At 42.9% G+C, this 13,412-nt stretch overlaps 2 long non-coding RNA genes across 6 annotated transcripts in view; one reads left to right on the forward strand and one right to left on the reverse strand.

The window, feature by feature from the left end:
• The window catches only part of LOC140632070 (uncharacterized), a 67,928-nt gene extending 60,452 nt beyond the window's left edge, over window positions 1–7,476 (reverse strand). Inside the window, exon 1 of one of the 5 annotated variants that reach the window (XR_012029580.1) lies at window positions 6,567–7,476. This is a non-coding gene — a long non-coding RNA (uncharacterized lncRNA). The remainder of the gene's footprint in view (window positions 1–6,566) is intronic. The other 4 variants (XR_012029582.1, XR_012029583.1, XR_012029581.1 and 1 more) reach the window with 4 other exon arrangements.
• Window positions 6,775–12,305, forward strand: LOC140632072 (uncharacterized). The gene is made up of 3 exons (XR_012029585.1): window positions 6,775–10,998; window positions 11,120–11,233; window positions 11,858–12,305. It is a non-coding gene; the product is annotated as an uncharacterized lncRNA (long non-coding RNA).
• Window positions 12,306–13,412: the final 1,107 nt, after the last annotated feature.

A 13,412-nucleotide genomic window follows, 5' to 3' on the forward strand; every position in this document is an offset into this window, starting at 1 on the left:
AGAGAGGATGTGGATAAAAGAGAAACCTTGTGTACTGCTGGTAGGAATTTAAATTCATATCACCATTATAAAAAACAGTATGAAGTTCCTCAAGAAATCAAAACTACCAATCCCCCTTCTGGGCATGTATCTGAAGGAAACAAAATCAGTATCTCAAAGAGATAAATGCACTATCATGTTCATTGCAACATTACAATAACCAAGATATGGAAACTCCCTCAGTGCCCATCAATGGATAAATGGACAAAAAAGATACGAGCTTTTATATGATGGAATATTATTCAGTCATGAGAAAGAAGGAAATCTTACTACTTGCAACAACATAAATGAACCTAGAGAAAATAATGGGCTAGATAAAGACAAATACTGTATGATCTAATGTATATGTGGAATCTTAAAAAATAAATAAAAGTCAAACTCATAGAAACAGGCTGTAAAATAGTGCTTACTAGGGGATGAGAAGTGGGGGAAATGGGCAAATATTGGTCAAAAGCTACAAGACTTCCATTATAAGATGAATAAGCTCTGGCTATCTAATACACAGCATGGTGACTATAGTTAATATATTGTTAGGTACTTGAAATTTGCTGAGAGAGAAGATCTTAGCCATTCTTACTACCCTTACACACAAAAGGTAACTATGTGAAGTGGTGGATGTACTAATTAACTTGATGTAACAATCATTTCACACAATTTACATATGTCAAATCATCACATTGCATACTTTTTTAAAAATTTTTATTTATTTATGATAATCACACAGAGAGAGAGAGAGGCAGAGACACAGGCAGAGGGAGAAGCAGGCTCCATGCACCGGGACCCCGACGTGGGACTCGATCCCGGGTCTCCAGGATCGTGCCCTGGGCCAAAGACAGGCGCTAAACCGCTGTGCCACCCAGGGATCCCCATACTTTATTTTTTTTAAGATTTATTTATTCATGAGAGACACACACAGAAAGAGAGAGAGAGAGGCAGAGACACAGGCAGAGGGAGGAGGGACTCGATACCAGGACCCTGGGACCATGCCCTGAGCCAAAGGCAGACGCTCAACCACTGAGCCACCCAGGCGTCCCACAAACTTTAGATATTTTAGTTGTCAATTCTACTCATTAAAGCTAAAAAATTAAAGAACATTTACAAAAAACCTATACTAATATCATACTAAATGGTGAAAGATTGTTTTTCCCTAAGTTCAAGTACAGGACAAAGATGTCTGCTCTCACCAGTGCTAGTCAACATAATGCTAGAAGTTCTAGCTAACGCTAGAAAAGACAAATTTGTCCTATTTGCAAATTACATAATAGACCTTATAGAAAACCTTAAGGAATATACCAAAATAAGACAAAAGAGAAAACACCCAACTCTTGGAATGGATAGTAAGGTTGTAAAATACAAGTTCAATATACCAAAATGAATTGCACTACTCTATACGCATGGAAACTGAAATTAAAAATACAATGCCATTTATAGCTAGAAAAAGTTGTTTACAGGCTTAGGTATAAATATAACAAAATGTGTACAGGACTGAATACAAAACATGACAAAATGCTGATGAGAAAAATCAAGGAAATTCTAACTAAATGCAGAGATACAGCATATTCACAGATTAGTACACTCAACATAGTGTCAGTACATATATATGTTTACTGCAACTCCTATCAAAATCCCAGGAAGATTTTTTTTTCATGTAGACAAGATTATTCTAAAAATTTTTTTTAATAGTTTTTATTTTTTTTACGATTTTATTTATTCATGAGAAACACACAGAGAAGAGAGAGAGGCAGAGACACAGGCAGAGGGAGAAGCAGGCTCCATGCAGGGAGCCCGACATGGGACTCAATCCCAAGTCCCCAGGATCATGCCCTGGGCTGAAGGCAGCGCTAAACCGCTGAGCCACCCAGGCTGCCCGATTATTCTAAAATTTATACGGAAAGACAGAGGAACTAGAATTGCTAAAACAATTTTGAAAATGAGAAGAAAGTAAAAGAAATCACTCTACTCAAATTTCAAGACTTATTACAGAGCTTCAGTTATCAAGACTGTGCAATATTGATGAATTGAAAAACACAGATCAATGAAACAGAAGACTCAGAGATAGGCATGTAAAAGTACAGTCAACTGAATTTTTTTTATTTTTTTATTTTTTTATTTTTATTTATTTATTTTTTAATTTTTATTTATTTATTATAGTCACAGAGAGAGAGAGAGAGAGGCAGAGACACAGGCAGAGGGAGAAGCAGGCTCCATGCACCAGGAGCCTGATGTGGGACTCGATCCCGGGTCTCCAGGATCACGCCCTGGGCCAAAGGCAGGCGCCAAACCGCTGCGCCACCCAGGGATCCCCCAACTGAATTTTTTTTAATGTACAAAAGCAATTCAATGCAAGAATGATGGTGTTTTTAATAAATGATGGAGCAATCTGACATCCATAGGCAAAAAAAACAAAACAAAAAGAATTTTGACCTGAACATCATACCTTATTATGAAAATTAACTCCAAATGGGTCAGCTTTAAATGTAAAACTTAGAGACTTCTACAAGAAAATGCAGGAGAAAATCTTCAGCACTTAAGGCTTAGTGAAGACTTCTTAGTCATAACCAAAAGCACAATCCCTAAAAGAAAAAAAATTAATAGGACACTATGAAAAATGAACTTTTGCTCTGTAAAGACCTTGTTAAGAGGATGAAACGGCAAGATACGTACTCGGAGAAAATATTTGCAAATCACTTACGAGACAAAGGACTCATGTTCAGAGTATATAAAGAACACTCAAAATCTAACCCCCAAAAAGAAAAAAAAAATCTATTAGAAAATAGGCAAAAGACATGAAGAAATGTAGCAGCAAAGAGGAAATAACAGGTGACAAACCGGCGCATGAAAAGACATTCCACGTCACTAGGCATCAGAGAAATGCAAAGCAGGACCATGATGAGCCATCACTGCATGTGAAGGTCGAGGCAGAATTGGAAGCAGGAGCTATTAGGGCAAGAATTCTGGAAGTCTGCAAAGGGATCCACTCAACTTTTTGGCTAAATGCGAATCTGTGCACACAGGGTATAACTCAATAAAACTGGGCAAGAACAGTGGCCAGGGGAAGAATATTTCCCAGGGAGCTTTAAGCCAAACCTATTCATTCTCAGAGATCATACAGTTAGTTATCATTTTAATTCCTCCAAGCCAGAGTGGAGAGACTTTGCTGAGTATGTGGGGGATTTAGTATAAACCCCAGAAGAGTCAAATCTTAATAGTATTCACTAAAATAACCGGAGACTACAAGATAATCTAGACCTGCCCTTAAAAATCTTAAAAAGCATGCTTACAAAGGATTGAGATGAACCAACAGTATCTTAACTGCCTTCCAGAACAAAGCGAACATTCTTTTTTTTTTTTTTTTTTAACATTCTTAATAGTAATGCGACAAAATACAGCACTGCTAAGCACATGATGAAAAGTACCCTGCACACTAAAGAATTGCTAGGTATATGAAGAGGAAAGAAAGTGCTACCCACAATCAGGGGGGTAGGGGTGGGGTGGAAAGCTAATGAGAAAAAGAATCCAAATCCCACAGATGATGGGAACATATCAAAGTGACAGGAGTCAACTTGAAGAACCCGGTGAGTAGATCTGGGTCAATATTTCATTTTATTTTATTTATTTTATTTTTTAATTTTATTTTATTGGAGTTCAATTTGCCAACATATAGCATAACACCCAGTGCTCATCCATCAAGTGCCCCCCTCTCAGTGCCTGTCACCCAGTCACCCCCACCCCTCACCCACCTCCCTTTCCACCACCCCTTGTTCCTTTCCATCTGGGTCAATTTAAACAAGAAAATAGGGCAGCCCCTGTAGCGCGGTGGTTTAGCACCACCTGCAGCCCAGGGTGTGATCCTGGAGACCCTGGATCGAGTCCTATGTCAGGCTCTCTGTATGATACCTGCTCTCCCTCTGCTTGTGTCTCTGCCTCTCTGTCTCGATGAATAAATAAAATCTTTTAAAAAAATAAAAATAAACAATAAAATAAAATGACAGCAATGGATTACAAGATATAAAATAAAATAAATATCCATGAGTCCATGTTAATATAAATAAATAGAAGAGAGGGCAGCCCGGGTGGCTCAGTGGTTTAGCACCGCCTTCAGCCCAGGATGTGATCCTGGAGACCCCGGATTGGGTCCCCGGTCGGGTTGACTGCATGAGCCTGCTTTCTCCCTCTGCCTGTGTCTCTGCCTCTCTCTCTCTCTCTCTCTCTCTCTCTCTCTGTCTGTCTCTCATGAATAAATAAAATCTAAATAAATAAATAAATAAATAGATAGATAAATAAATAAATAAATAAATAAATGAAAAAGATTGACTCTTCTTTTCAGTAAAATTCCAATTTATAAATATAGAATGATAGAAATTTAAAAAATCATCATTTGGGAAATACCACAGTAATTATTATTGCTGGAAAGAATTTTGAATGCATGCTAAAAGAAGTGGGCCAAAGTATGATGAAAAAGGATGATTTGATTGGTCTCAAAATATGTCCTCAGAAGGTACTTATTGATAATAAAAGAAGAATGGTAACTTTACAGTGGACAAATCTGGTGGACCCTACATTGAGCAAATGCTGAAAGTTAACACCACGAGTAGTAAGACATACTGATATCTTGGTACCTCATGATGATATATTGGAGAGGGCACCACATGACTTCTGGGGTGTTCTTGCCAAACTTGCATAACCTCAACTGTGAGGAAATATCAAAGCCACTGGCTGTAAAGAACATGCTCTGGGACTCTTTCTAGTCTTCTCAAAGCCTGCTTTTCTCTCTCCCTCTGCCCCTCCTCTCATTCATGTGTGGGCTCTCATTCTCTTAAATTAAAAACAAATTTTTTTTTTAAAGATTTTACTTATTTATTCATGAGAGAGAGAGAGGCAGAGACATAGGCAGAAGGAAAAGCAGGCTCCATGTAGGGAGCCCGATGTGGAACTTGGTCCCAGGACCCCGGGATCACACCCTGAGCCCAAGGCAGTTAAGCCACCCAGGTGCCCCTAAAAATTTTATTTATTTTTAAATTTTATTTTTTACACTATTTTTTTAAAGATTTTATTTATTTATTTTTGAGAGATACACGAGAGAGAGGGAGAGACACAGGCAAAGGGAAAAGTAGGCTTCATGCAGGAAGCCCACTGCAGAACTCGATCCTAGGACTCTAGGATCATGCTCTAGGCTGAAGGCAGGTGCTCAACCGCTGAGCCACCCAGGTGTCCCTAAAAAATTTATTTTTTATTTTTTTATAATTTTTTTAATTAAAAAAACGTTTATATGGAAAAGCAAAGAACATATAATAGAATCTGGAGGGCTTAGACTACCTGATTTTGGGGACACTTGGGTGGCTCACTGGTTGAGCACCTGCCTTTGGCTCAAGGCGTGATCCTGGAGTCCCAGGATTGAGTCCTATATCAGGCTTTCTGGATGGAGCCTGTTTCTCCCTTTGCCTATGTCTCTGCCTCTCTGTGTGTCTTTCATGAATCAATAAAATCTTTTAAAAAATTTTTAGACTAACTGATTTTTATCATAAAGCTACAGTAATCAGCAGAATGGGGAATTGGCTTAAAGTTGGCCATAACAGATTGATGGACCATGAAGTCCAAAAATGGGTTCCATTTATATGGTCAGTTGACGTTCAACAAAGATGCTGAGATAATTCAATGGAGGAAATGGGAGTCTTCAATAAATGCTGCTGAAACAACTAGATACCCTTAACTAGTTGGGTTTAAAAAAAAATCTCAACTGTTACACTACAAACCAAAATTAACTTTGGCTAGATTACTGAATGTTTATAAAAATTTAAAAATTTTACTCATAATAGTCAAAATTTGGAAACAACCCAAACCAAAACAAGTAAATAAAGTCTTAATGTATTCAAATAGAGTATCACTCAGCAATAAAAAGGAACTAGTGATAAGTGTGACATGAAATTTGAAAATATTATGCTAAGCAAAAGAAATCAGACACAAAAGAGAACATACCATATAATTCTATTTATATGAAGCTCTAGAAAAGGTAAATCTCATTGACTGTACCAGACAGCAGGCCAGTAGGGCTGAGGTTGGGTGGTGGGCATTAACTGCAAAGAGACGTAAGGAAAATGCCCTTTATCTGGATTGCAACGATTGCAAAAGCATAAACATTTGTCAAAGCTCTTCAAACCGCAAGCTTTAAATGAGCATATTTTACTGTTTGTAAATTATACCTCTATAAAGTTGATCTCTAAAAATTAGCCAGAAATATTAGTTTCCTGCTCATCCTTGCAACCTCATCCCCTGTATCTGTGGTCCTCAAGACATCAGTGTGCATCGGTCACCTGGGAGTCCTAATTAAAAAATCATCTTCCCAGGCCCATGCCCAGGAGTAGGTGGACAACCTGGGACTTGGCATTTGCAACAAGCATCCTAGAGGATTCTGATTCAGGTGTCCTGAGACCACACTTCGGAAAACTGGCCCTTAGTGGACTTCGGCATTAGATTTTTCTCCTGGATCAGACTCAGGCCATATTTGATCATCTGGTAAGAGCCCTGACCTGCCCGAAGGCCCAGCATTTCCAGTTGAGGGCCAGAGCTGCTCCTGGAGCTCATCGTGGCAGATAGTGTGATATGTCTTCTCTTCATAGAGAGGCTGCCTGTGTTTTCATTCCAGTTTAAGTGACTGATCAAGCCATGCCCCTGGTCTCAGAAATGCTGTTAAATATTTGCTGCCTGGAAACCCCTTCTAGTTGGCACAGAGGACCAACGGAAGTTCTTGAATAACTGTCATCCGCATTGGCAGTTGGTGGCTTAGCCCTGCCACGTTGCCAGGGCAACCGGGGCACCTCCCAGAAGCCTTCAGGGGTGCTGCTCCCCTCCCTGAGGCTGGACAGACTTAAGCTGAGCAGAGAAAGTGAAGCAGGCAGTCCAGTCCGTTCAAGGTTTAGGGAGTCGGGCCCTAACACAGGGTCCCATGAAACGCAGGAGCCTCTTGAAGCTGTCTTTCAGAAGCTGGGTCACAAGGAAGCCTCAGAGCTGTTGCCAGAGCTGGCAGGAGCCACCATCAGAAGCGACCACCGAGAAGAAAGTCCTTCTGCTCAGTCCTAAAGGGAAGGATGCTTTGCCACCATGGGTCCCCGCCTGGGTGGGCCCTGGTTTCTCACAGAGGGAATAGATGTAGTGCCATGGGGAAGGGGAGATGGGGATTCAGCAGAGGCTTCAAACGAATCTATATAAATATTAAAATAGAACAAGACCAAAGCTTGTTAGCACAAAAAGGGAGTAGAGGGTGGGAGTCAGGGAGTGGAGAGGGAGGAGAGGAATAATGGTCCCAAAGAATCAGCCTTAGAAGGTCAGAGTAACTTCGCACAAAATGTTAACTCTGAGCTTGTTGGCAGCAAAGGCAGAGAAGGGAGTTCATGGGTGATGTCAGACCTTTGGGCTGGTAGAAGGAGCGTCGGTACTGATTTTTCAGGAAGCGAAATTGATTTCCTGACTCCTGAGGAAGGCAGCAAGCCAGAGCCTCCCCATATTTCCTTACACTTGAGGTAGGGATTCAGCATCCTCAGCAAAAGGAACTCTTAGTTCCAAGAGAGGATAGTGAGGGGTTCCAAGCCAAGGAAATGAGGAATGGTTTAGCTCAAAAGGTAGGAGGAGGTTGACCTGAGGCTACTGCCTTGAAGCCAATAAAGCGTAACCTCAGCCCCCCCCCGCCCCCCCACCCCATTCGCAGGACCTCTCCGAAGGTTCACTCTGTTTTTTCTGCCCATCCAGGGCATGCTGTCCACATTTGATTTTCTGCTTTTACTGATTTTACAAACTCAAACCATTTCTTAGGCACAGACGGAAATTTAGAAGCAAAAGCAAAAGCAGTGAGCGCTGTCCTAAAAGCACTGCATGTTGGGAAGTTAGCCCTGGAAGCACCTGGACCCCTTCAGACCATGCATTGCTGGGGAAGCCAGGAAGGAGCTGGCTATGGCTAGCAGGATAAGCAGCACAAGAAATGCCTCCTCAGTAGCTGGAGGGGCGTGGGAGGATGGGCGTGGGGGGTTGTTCAAGGGTAGAGGGTGGTGGGTCAAGCCAGGACAAAGCTTAGCCTCTCCTACTTCTTGACAATCTTGAGGAGAACTGCTGTTCCCTCTGCTCAGCACATCCAGGATGACCCGCTGGGATGTGGGGATGGTAGGGTAAGTGCCCAGTACAGGAGAACCCTGTACTCCTATTAGGGCACTTAACTGCCTCCTTTTTCATAGCCCTTTGGACTTGATCCTCCCAGCAATATGTACCTTGATGCCAAGGACAAAAGCTTCCTTGCCAAAAAAATAAAAGATTTAAAAAATTAAAAAGAAAAGCTTCCTTAAAAAAAAAAATAATAATAAAAAAATAAATAAATAAAAATAAATTAAAAAAAAAGAAAAGCTTCCTTGCCTCTGCTCTGCCCAGGAACTCATCAGGTTTGTACAAAATACACGGCAATAGGCTTTTGGGGATCTGATCCAAATGGGAAGTAAAGAAAATAGGAGCCAAGAGTGAACTCTGAGTGCCTTTCCAGTCCTATTATAAGAAAATAGTAAGCACAGTCAGTCCCCAGGGTCAGCGAAGCAGCACTTGAGAGTTATCAATGGTCAGGAGCAGAGATGGGTGTGGGTTTTAAGTGGGCTGGAAATTTCCAAAAATGGAAGATCCTTAAGAGAGCTAATGCGGGTTACAAATATAAAATATTTTATATATATAAAAGAGCTTGGGAGCAAGGGGGGAAGGGGTGCCCCTGGGTAAATAGCCTGTGGCCTTGAAAGTGGCTGGTGAAGGTGTAAATGAGATGGGAAGATGGGACTTGAGTCTGGTGAACCTCGAAGGATGGGCACGTTTTGGAAAGACCTAGGGCCAGCACTTAAGTTGTGGCTGTGTGGAAGGGAGTAAAAAGGAAATGAGCGCCTTGATGTGCTTTGGTGGTTTAGGGCCCAAGAGGGGAAAGACTCCAACATGACGAGAGTTTCTGCTGAGTGCTAGAGAAGAGCTGTACCAGTAAGGGGATGCCAAGGTCAAGAACAAGGGGAGATCTGAAGGGGAAAATAGGAGGATTTTAGGCATTTGGACTTGAGGTGTGATGGAAGAGCTATGGATTTTGAGATGGTCATCTGACACCTGGGAAGTAAGGGATAGAGAAGTCTCATTCAATAATTGGAGCATCCATCCACCCATCTGCCCATTCAACATGCATTTGTTGGTAGCCTCCACCATACCCAGCCCTGTGTTAGGGTCAAAGGGTATAAAAGGTGAAGTATTCCCTCCCTTTGAATAATTAAATTTAGGCTCTCAAGAGAGAAAAACTAGTTGAGTAAGGCAGGGTCTTTTGGGCACAGAATAAGTGACCCAGAAGTGAGGGAGCTGGCTGTGACATCTGTCACCCTGTTGTCTTCCAGAAAGTATTTAATTCCACTGACCTGTGGATACCTTTACCATGTGGATCCCCCTTTACTTCTTCCCAACTCCACTTGTGGTCCTCCCCAAAGGGTGACTTGTCTGAAGAGAACGGTGTTCCCAGAGCCCACAGCTGTACTCTGGTCAAGGGTCCTTGAGTAAAATGGGTAGTAAAGACCAGGAGAGGGGTTCACAGAACGGAGAAATCCTCTAAGAAAGGAGGGAAGTTAGGGCCTCCACACTCCTGGATTCCAGAGGAGGTGGGACCGAATCTGAATCCTAAATTGTTGAAGCATTGGCCTAAGTGAAGCGGAAGCAGCTCTAAGAGATACAAGCCAGCTTCATCTAATAGAAAGTACCTGATGTCAGGCAAAGCCTCCTTAACCGGCCAAACCTCAACCACGAGGAGGAGGAAGCAGCCTTCCCTGTGGCCGCTGGGTTAAGGTGAGAACCATGTCCCCCTGGAAGGTGGCGTGTGCCCATGGCATTGCTTGCCTGACCCCTCTGGTGCTGTTCCCTCCATCTGGAATTGGCTTCACCAAGAAGCAAGCATCAGAAACTGAAGCAGGGGAAACAAGTCGAGGTGGGCAGACAGAAGGAGCAGCTGGGACCAGGGAGGAATAGGCGACAACACCAAGATATTAAACATAAACTCCCAGATTCACACTGGAAGACGTGTTGTGGGCAGCAAGCTCGTCTAGAGCTATTTCTTCAGGGCCTTACAATTGAACAAGTGACCTTGCGTGTGTGTGTGTGTGTGTGTGTGTGTGTGTTTTTAACTTCTATCACTGAAGTGTATGTTTCAATTTCCTGGCTCTCAGATGAAGTTTCTTGAACCTTTAATGTGAATGGGTATAATACCTATTTTGATGTCGCACGTGAACGTCTAGTATTTCAGATCAAAGCAGCCACTGCTGAGGGCCATCTGAAATGCACAGGGCTTGGTTTCCCTCTTAATTGCCAACCAAGCAGTGCATCTCACACTTTTACGAAAAAAACTGTTGACCGCCTACCCTCAAAGCGTACCTCAGAGATGGTCATATCTCCAGAGACGCTATGAACTACCGTTACTCTGTGTCTCCTTGGCTGCCTTTTGCTCTTGAGTTTTCTTTGCCTCCCATGAATAAAGGGAAGTCAGGAAACGTCAGAAAAAAAGAAGTAGCAGCAATTGAGTTACTTTTGCCACTTGTTCCCACTCAGCTGCCAGGGTACAATATGATGCTGAGGCTGCAAGTGTGCCGTCCCTCCATAAAGGGCCGTGTCCCACACGGGCGGGCCAGTGGCCCATGTGGCAAGAAGAGCTGGGTATGGCTTGGTCAGGGCACGGGACTCCCTGTGCCAAGTGCTGAGTCAGCTCACATCACTGGGCCTGAGATAAGGGGAGGGGACTAAAGCCCCAGGGGCTTTGCCTGTAACTTCTCTTGCCAGTATGAACCGAGTGAAGCTTCTTGTCCTGCCCTGGGAAGAGTTCTCACACCGAAGTATCCTACTCTCCTCACTGCCAGGAGAAGCTTGCTCACATTTAAAACTACTCCCAACTGGAAACGGGAAAGAGGCCTCAGATACGAAGTAGGTTCTCTTCATTCATTGATTAGGAAAAAATCCAACAAACTGAAAAAATAGAGGATAAATGCCCATATAGCCCCTTACCTAACTCAGAAAATCCTACTATTTTCCTTTTCTGCTTCAGATCTTTTTTCCAGAAGTAAAATGCTACTGATGTCTATGAGGCTTCTGTTCTGGTACTGGGGCAGACAGGATAACCTGAAGAGCTCCTTGCAGCCAAACACCTAGAAAATACTAGGTACTATCTATAAAATTTCCTTTTAATGTGTAGTGGAGGTTACAAGAAGGTAAAGGAAATTCCCCTGGGCCACAGCACCAAGAGCACAGAACTCTATAAGCAGCTGTCGTTGCTGCCTATGGTGGGAAAATGTGGTAGCGTGGGGTCACGTTTTGCAATGCCTGGTCTTCTTATATCCACACGTGGAGGGGAAATCGTGGGCTTGTTAGGGGGTGTTGGGAGTAAGACACTCCTCACACAAAGTTGGGGTTCTCTAAAAGCAATACTTACCCCCAGATATAGTAAAATTAGACAAAGGAATCTAAGTCTGGGTTCTGCATAGAAAAGTCTCCCTAGGAAATTTTTAATTAATGTCTAGGACTCCTAGGCTTTGGAGTTTAAATATATATTCCACTCATATGTGAGGAACTAAAAAAATTGACACTGAGTTGGTGATATCCTTAGGTTACCTGGCATAAGCAAATGAAATATCTCTGTACAGGACCCACCCAGAGGTCAGGGCTCACAGGGGTCCCACAGATAAAACTCTTCTAAGAATGAGCTCATAGTCCCAAGAGGTAATAATATATTTAAAGGAAAAATTCACCCCTTGGCTTGTATTTGTTTTTTCTCCACTCTTTTCAGCTACAAGATACCCCTGCTACAATGATACCAACTGTTCCTATTAACGCAGCAGAACGAGGCCCTAAGAACTGTGTGCCCCTCTATCTTGTACCTTCCCTCCCTGAGAGTAAACACTGAAATTCCTGATAAATCCCACGTATTCTTTTATATTTATACTACACTGAGTGATTCCATAAGTAATATATGCCTTTGTTTGCAACCTCAAGCTTACAGATTAGGAAAACCATGCTCAGTTACAAAGGCCTGTGAGCCAGCTAATGTCAGAATTTTTTTTTTTAAGATTTATTTATTTATGATAGACACACACACACAGAGAGAGGCAGAGACACAGGAGGAGGGAGAAGCAGGCTCCATGCTGGGAGCCCGACATGAGACTTGATCCTGGGACTCCAGGATCGCGTCCTGGGCCAAAGGCAGGCGTTAAACCACTGAGCCAAAAAAAAAAAAAAAAAAAAAAAAACCACTGAGCCACCCAGGGATCCCCTCATGTCAGAATATTGAGTAGAATACGGGACTGCTATTTCTGGGCTCCTACCCCCCCCCTTTTTTTTTTTAAGATTTTATTTATTCATAGAGAGAGAGAGAGGCAGAGACACAGGCAGAGGAAGAAGCAGGCTCCATGCAGGGAGCCCGACACAGGACTAGATTCCAGGATCACACCCCGGGCCAGGCAATGCTAAACCGCTGTGCCACCAGGGCTGCCCTTTTTTTTTTTTTTTTTAAAGAATTTATTTATTCATGAGAGACACAGAGAGAGAGAGAGAGAGGGAGAGACACAGGCAGAGGGAGAAGCAGGTTCCATGCAGGGAGCCTGATGTGGGACTCGATGCCGGGACTCCAGGATCTTGCCCTGAGCCCAAGGCAGGCGCTTAAACTGCTTAAACCATTGAGTCACCCAGGGATCCCCCATCCTACCCTTTGTAATTCATCATTTTGCTTCAGTCCCTTGCAGCCAAGGTTAAAACTAGTCTCACTTCTCTGATACTATGCCAACAATATTTGAGAGAAAGCACCGAGAAGTCAATGTGTTTTTATTTTTATTTATTTTTCAATGTGTTTTTAAAAGTATGACTAGTTCCCAAGACAAATGATCCCCGATTGGATGATTGTCACTTGACTGTCCATTAGAGCATGGTTGATGTAGAGAATTGGGGAGGGGTGTGTCGGGATTACAATTTGAGGTCCACTCAGAGGGGAAAGCCCCATGTGATAGAATGAGCCAGTGAAGAATCTCCTAAGTCACGTGGAAGCTTGAAAAGCCCAGGAGTGGTGGGTGGTGGAAGGAGCGGCGGGAAGAGGATGGCATAAAGTCAAGGACTCTGTGTTTTGCTGGGAGCCCATGGCTACACGAAGTGCACGTTTCACAGTCAGGACTGCTCCCCGTGACTAAGTGGAAGGTGAGGGACCCTCCTGGCATCAGCATCACCAGGTGGCTGTGGCATTTCAAGGGCAGGGCACATTCTGATACAATACCCTTGTATCCTGAGCACTCAGAAAAGACTATGGCACACTGTCAGCGTCCACGAAAAAGTCCCTGAATGGTGCTCTATCTGGG

The sequence above is a fragment of the Canis lupus genome, chromosome 4, assembly GCF_048164855.1.
Source record: "Canis lupus baileyi chromosome 4, mCanLup2.hap1, whole genome shotgun sequence".
NCBI lineage: Eukaryota > Metazoa > Chordata > Mammalia > Carnivora > Canidae > Canis > Canis lupus.